Source organism: Microtus ochrogaster, chromosome 10 (genome assembly GCF_000317375.1).
Source record: "Microtus ochrogaster isolate Prairie Vole_2 chromosome 10, MicOch1.0, whole genome shotgun sequence".
Lineage (NCBI taxonomy): Eukaryota > Metazoa > Chordata > Mammalia > Rodentia > Cricetidae > Microtus > Microtus ochrogaster.
This window is the reverse complement of record NC_022016.1, coordinates 48,413,649-48,420,403: the sequence shown is the minus strand read 5'-3', so window position 1 is coordinate 48,420,403 and position 6,755 is coordinate 48,413,649.

Genomic DNA, 6,755 nt, shown 5'->3' with positions numbered 1-6,755 from the left:
AGTCTGTCCTCTCCTTTCACCTTTATTTGTATCCGGGGAATGAGATTCAGGTCACCCAGCTTTCCAGGCAAGTGCCTTTACATGCTGAGTCACCTCATCGGCCTCTTTCTTTCCCTGTATCTCAAGCATTTCATGAATGGAACGGTGCTGCCCGAAGCCCAGGCCTGCTCTCTCAAGCCGTTCCTCCACTGCTGTGAGGTCGGCCCTGCTCTACCCAGAGAGCCTGTGAAACTTTCACCAAAGGTCAGTGAGTGGAAACAATGTCTCCTTCAGTCAGAAGCAGCCACTGACTTTCTGAGAGCATCTTTGAGGCTGGCTAGCTACCCGGGAGACTGTAAGACACTAAGCAAGGTGAGTGATTCTCAGTTTGTCTGTGTGTGGAGTCCATCCACAATGACCTTGAATTTGATAAGTAGCTGAGGATGACCTTGAATTCCTTTATTAGTATTATTATTATTTTCAAGACAGGGTTTCTCTGTGTAGCCCTGACTATCTTGGAATGCACTCCATAGACCAGGCTGGCCTCAAACTCAGAGATCCACCTGCCTCTGCCTCCTCTGCGCTGGGGTGGCCTACATGGACCATCACGCCCAGTTTATTCTGGGCTGGGGTGGGCCATAGGCTTCCTGCGTGCTAGACAATTCTCCTCCAGCCCTGACTATGTAGTCTAACAGGACTGAAGAAGACATAACTCAGCTTTAGGAAAAATGAAGAGAAGGCCCTGTTGCCTTTCAGTTTGCAGGCCCTGACAGAGTAGCCATGTTTTAAAAGAGGCTCACGTGGGAAGACCCCAGTCCGTCTCCCGGCTAGCGAACAGTAAAGCGCCTCAGTCCAACCCACAAACAAGAGAGTTCTGCCAGCTCCCTCGTGAGTACGGAAATGGTTCCTTCAGCCCAGACCTCATCCAGGCAAGCATCTCTTGTATACACAGAGAAGGTAACCAGTGACTTAGGCCTTCTGCTGCACCAAGTCTTAGAGACTGTAGGTATGGCGAAGGCTGGTGTGATCCTACCCCGTGGTTCATTGCTTCACCATCTTTAACAGTTTCACTGGCGTCTGTGAAACAATAAACCGGAAGCAGATGCGGACCCTGAAGGGGTGACAGTCAAATAAGGGGGTGGGGATCACGACCCGGTCTGTGGGGGCTGGCACTACTGCTGTGCCCACAGATTCCAAAAGGGTGAATCCTGTGATTTTTACTGAAAAACAAATAATTTTCTTTGAAATCACATGTCACATATTTTTATGTGCGTGCATGGATTCGAGCATGGGCGTGTGTGGAGGACACTTATGGGTGTATGGTCTCGCCCTCCACCACATGGGTCCCGGGATCAAACTCAGGGGGTCAGTCTTGGCAGCAGGCACCTTTACCTGCTGAGCCATCCCTCTGGCTGGAAAAACAAATAACTTCAAAGAGAGCCCAGGAGTCTAGAGATGATCTTAAATGCTTGCCCTGTTTATTCCCATTAAACCCCATGCTGTTACTAGAATGACTAAAACCCTTGAAAAGAAAAAAGGAAAAATAAAATTTTTAATTAAAAGTTTTATTTGTCCTAGGGTGTGGTAGTGTACTCCTTTAATCCGAGCAGCTGGGAGGAAGGAAAAAAGGATCTCTGGGTCCAAGGCTAGGTTGATCTACACAGCCAATTCCAGGACAGCCAGAGTTACAAAAACATGAGATGGGGTCTCATACAGCCCAGGCTGGCTCCCAACTCTCTAAGTAGCCAAGGATAGTCTTGCATTTTTGATCCTCCTGCCTCCACTTTATGAGTTCTTGGTGACAGACTTCCACCACCACTCTGGCAATTTTAAAAAGTGGTGGGCTAGAGAAAGACGCCATGGGACAGAGTTCACGTGGAGGGGTTTTTATTAGGGGAAAGGAAACATAAAAAGGGGGAAGAGGCGGGGACCTGGGGATTTCTGGGGACAGGAGCAGCAAAAGAGAAGAGAGAGGCAGAGAGACAGGCAGAGAAGCAGAGAAAGAGGAACAGATGGGGAAAGGGAAAGTTGAGAGGTGGAAAGGCTCACCTGTTAAAAGGGAACGTAGTGAATGTGCACAGGGGTGCTCTTAGTGGCTGCAGCTGAGGATGCGTCCTGTCAGGACCCCAAGGGCAGGCCAGTGCAGATGCCTGAATACTAACCGTACCTGGTTTATGAGGGTTGAACCCAGGGCTTCGTGAGTGCTAAGCAAGTGCTCTCCCAGCTAAGCTACGTCTCCAGCCCCTAGGAAGTCTTGATAAACATGTAGTCAGTGTGCATATGAATGTGGTCCAGTGTAACATCTCAATCCACTGCAGCAAATGACATTGGTCCAATCCAGACTTATCCACTCTCCACCAAGCACAGGGATTTAAAGCCAGACCTACCTGGATACAAATTCCATTTTCACTATTTGACTCAATGTCAAGAGACTTAACCTCTCCAAATAGGTTTCCTCTTCTTTAAAATGAGGTCATTTATTTCCAGCGGCATGACAAGGATAGGAGATCTTACATGTGTGAAATCCCTCACACAGTGCAGAGTGGGTTTCAAAAAATAGAAGCCACTATGCCTGTGGAGAGTCCCTTCGCTGCCTGCAGGGGAAGACTTTGTTCAGAGGCTCACTCTCACCTGCTGTGCCGCCCATCTCTTCCTGATCCCAGCGCGCACGGGCTCTAAGTCGTACGCAAATACTGGGACTTTTCTCCCTACTGAGTGCATCAGAGCTTGAGGTAGCACCAGCGGCCGGAACTAAAGCGTCTTTTGGACTTTTCATTCTAAATGGAGAAACTGAGTGCCGAGGAGATGAAGGCCCTTACTCAAGGTCGTGCATCTTTCCTTCAGGGACACAGGTGCTTTCAGCTGCTTTCCTTGTCCCACATTGCCATCTCCCTTCTCACCCAAGGGTCCGGGAGTCAGTGATGGCTGTGGTGCAGCCCTGTGGTGGGGTCCCTACCTATCAATGTGTGCTCAGGCCCGGGGAAGACCATGAAGGGGCCGAGGAGTCGATAAGAATAATTAACAAACCAAACCCAGACTCGCTCGTGGTGTTAAGGACTGTGTACATATTCCCTCTCTACTCTTCATTTTAATTTATCACTCTGTCCCCAGAAAACCTGGGAAAACTTATATATCTTGTCCAAGGTCACATAGCTAAGAAGTGGCTGGGGCAGGGTTTCAGCTGTCTTCTGTGTTTTTCCTACTTTGCCATTTCAAAGTCTCTTCTAGAATTTTCCGTCTTCCCGGAGTTCCAGTGACTCCATGACTGTTCCTTGTTGTTGCCTCAGCCAGGGCCCTGTTCTTGTCACTCCTCCAGGGCCCAGCATGGGGATCCGCACCCATGCCTCACCTCTTGTCAAAAGTCAGCTCTGTGTTCTGCAAGATGGTTCCGTGGTCAGACCCTTGCCTCTAAGTTTGATTATCTGAGGTCTATCTCCTGGTCCCATATGGTGGAAGGACAGAGCTAACTAACTCCTGTGACTTGTTCTTTGACCTCCACACATGCACCATGGCACCCACACAGTTGCACTAATTCACACCCATCCACTCACCCACATATACACCCCCCCACACGCTCATACCTATCCACACATACACAGTCGTGCATATCTACCCTCACATACACATGCATCCTTACCCCCACAATCGTACACACAAACACACACACGCTCATACCTACCCTCACATACACAAGCATCCTTACCCCCACACTCATACACACACACACACTACACACACACATACACACACACACACACTCATGCTCATACACCCCTTCACATACTAAATAAAGGTAATTAGAAAAAAAAAAAGTCAGCCAGCTGGAACCCTGCCGAGTAGCTCAGGTGAACTGTATGGCACCCTACACCCTTCTTCAAGACAACAGGGCAGGCCGGGCCTGCTAATTGTGTTTGTATTTGGGTTGATTTATATTTGTGCTCAGTATGCATCCTCACCCCCTACCAAGAAAGCAGATGGGTACGTTGTGCCTTTGAAAGAAATATAATTAAGGCAATTTAGCATCTTCCTTCAAGGATGCTCTTCCTCCGCAAGAGAGGAAATGTGTTTGGATCGGCTTTAGAATGTTTGAGGTTTCATTCTGTGGTACCCGCAGCTGGTGCACTCTGGAGGAGGCTGAGTGGGAAGGGGAAAGGCTTTTTCTTTTTTGTATTCCTAGGCCCTGGGACAGGAGGGGAAAAGCTATGGACTCAGGAGAGGGAGCCATTGGCATTATGATTTTGAGGAAGTCTCTTTCACTTTGTGAGATTCAGTGATCACTTTTGTTCTATGCTTCTTGAAGTGCGGAGAGGGGAAGCCGGAGCCTCCAGTAAGCTAGGTAAGAGCTCTACATGGAGCTGAATCTCCAGTACTGGTATTTTTTTTATTTTTATTTATTTATTTATTTTTTTTACTTTACCATACAGTCACAGCATACAATCCAGCAGCTTCTGGATCCTGAGTCTTTGGAGATGCTGAGCAAGCTCCCTGGTGAGTGAGAAGAGAAGAGCAAGGCTGAGATTTTGTTTTAAATGCCTTGTGCTGCTGGCCTGGAATCCTAGGAATTCAGAAGGCTGTTGAGAGAGGGGCCTGTCAAGTTCAAGGCTTGCCTGGGCTGTGAATGAGTTTAAGGGCCTGAAAGCTTAGAGACAGGATGTGTCAGAATTAACACTGTTGCTGGAGTATAGCACAGTGGCCAAGCGCTTGTCTATGGTGTGAGACTCTGGATTCAGTCCTAGCACTGGAAAGTAAATGAACACGTTATTTTGTTAAGTGTAGTACTTTTAATGTAATTGGCCTGCATCATCCCAAAGGGAGTGGCACTCTTAGGAGGTGTGGCTTGTTGGAGGAAGTGTGTCACTGTAGGGTGGGCTTTAAGGTTTCCTATCCTCAGGATACTGCCAGTGTCTTAGTTGACTTCCTGTTGCCTGTAAGATATAGGGCTCTCAGCTCCAGCACGCTATCTGCCTTCACACTGCCATGCTCCCCACCATGATGGTAATGGACTGAACCTCTGAAACTGTAAGTAAGCCACGACAATTAAATGTTTTCCTTTATAAGAGTTGTCATGGCTGGGCAATGGTGGTGCACACCTTAAATTAACACTAGCGCTCTGGAGGCAGAGGCAGGTGGTTCTCTTTGAGTTCAAGGCCAGCCTGGTCTACAAAACAGGTGCTAAGACAGCCAGGACTGTTTACACAGAGAAACCTTATCTCAAAAAATTATACACACACACACACACACACACACACATACACACACAGAGTTGCCATGGTTGTGGTGTCTCTTCACAGCAATAGGAAACCCTAACTAAGACATTACATAGTCGTAAAATTTTAGAGCCCACAGAGACTTAATATTAGTTTTGTTGTTTTTGAGTCAGGGTCTTACTCTGTAGCCCTGGCTGGCCTTGAACTCCCAGAGATCCATCTGACTTTGCCTCCTGAGTGCTGGAATCAAAGGTGTGAGCCTCCATGTCCAGCAGTAATTTCTGGTCATGTGAAGCATAATAGGTCGTGTGCAGATTGCTGACATAAACTAGCTTGATAGTCAATTTTCTTTTATATTTAATTCATCCATGTTAGTAAATACACTGGTGTTGATCTACACAATGAGTTCCAGGCTAGTCGGGGTTACACAATGAGGCCCTGTCTCAAAATCAAACAAACATATGTTAAAAGTTAAAGGGGTTGTGCACCCTCAAGGTGCCTCCTCGCCAGGTAACCACTGATTTGAAAATCCCCCAAGGATGCCTCCATTTGGATGCTCTCTGTTTAATTTTTATTTATTTGCTTACTTATTTTTTTTAAAGATTTATTTATTTATTATGTATACAACATTCCTTCCATGTATGTTTGTATGCCAGAAGAGGGCACCAGATCTCATTATAGATGGTTGTGAGCCACCATGTGGTTGCTGGGAATTGAACTCCTCAGGACCTCTGGAAGAGCAATCAGTGCTCTTAACCTCTGAGCCATCTCTCTAGCCCCTGCTTACTTATTTTTTATATCCATCCATATATACACTTGTGGGCCTAGAGTGGAATCATAGCCCATATTATTTTCTTTCTTCTTTTTAAATTTATTTTTTTATTACATATGAAGTGTTCTGCCTGCATGTATGCCTGCACACCAAAAGGGGGCACCAGATCTCATTACAAATGGTTATAAACCACCATGTGTGTGCTGGGAATTGAACTTAGGACCTCTGGAAGAGCAGTCAGTGCTCTTAACCACTGAGCCACCTCCCCAGCTCCCTCCTTTATTTATTTATTTATTTATTTACTTACTTACTTACTTATTTATTTATCTATCTATCTATCTATCTATCTATTTATTTATTTATTTATTTATTTATTTATTTATTTATTTTTACTTTCCAGTAATGGGGATTGAACCCAGAGCCTTGTGTGTGCTGGGCAGGTGCTCTAGCTGCACTACACTCCTGCCTCCAACACTTAATTTATTCTCTGCCTATCAATAACACAGACCCACTGACTCTGTTTTCTGTTTCATAGGAATAGACCCCAGAGCCTCACACATCCTAGGCATACACATGAGCTGCATCCCTGGACCTACTGAGTTGTTGTTAATTGCTTTACAGTAGTTAATAATGTAGACATCCTATTCCTGTAACCAACAGGAAATCAGAGGCCTCAAGGTCCTCTTCATCTTTCCCCGCAAGGATAAGCGACCTTTAGGTACGTGTGATGGCATTTTTGTAAGATGATACTTTGCAGCAGAATTGTTTTTTTAATTTTTTTTTTTTTTTTTTTTTTT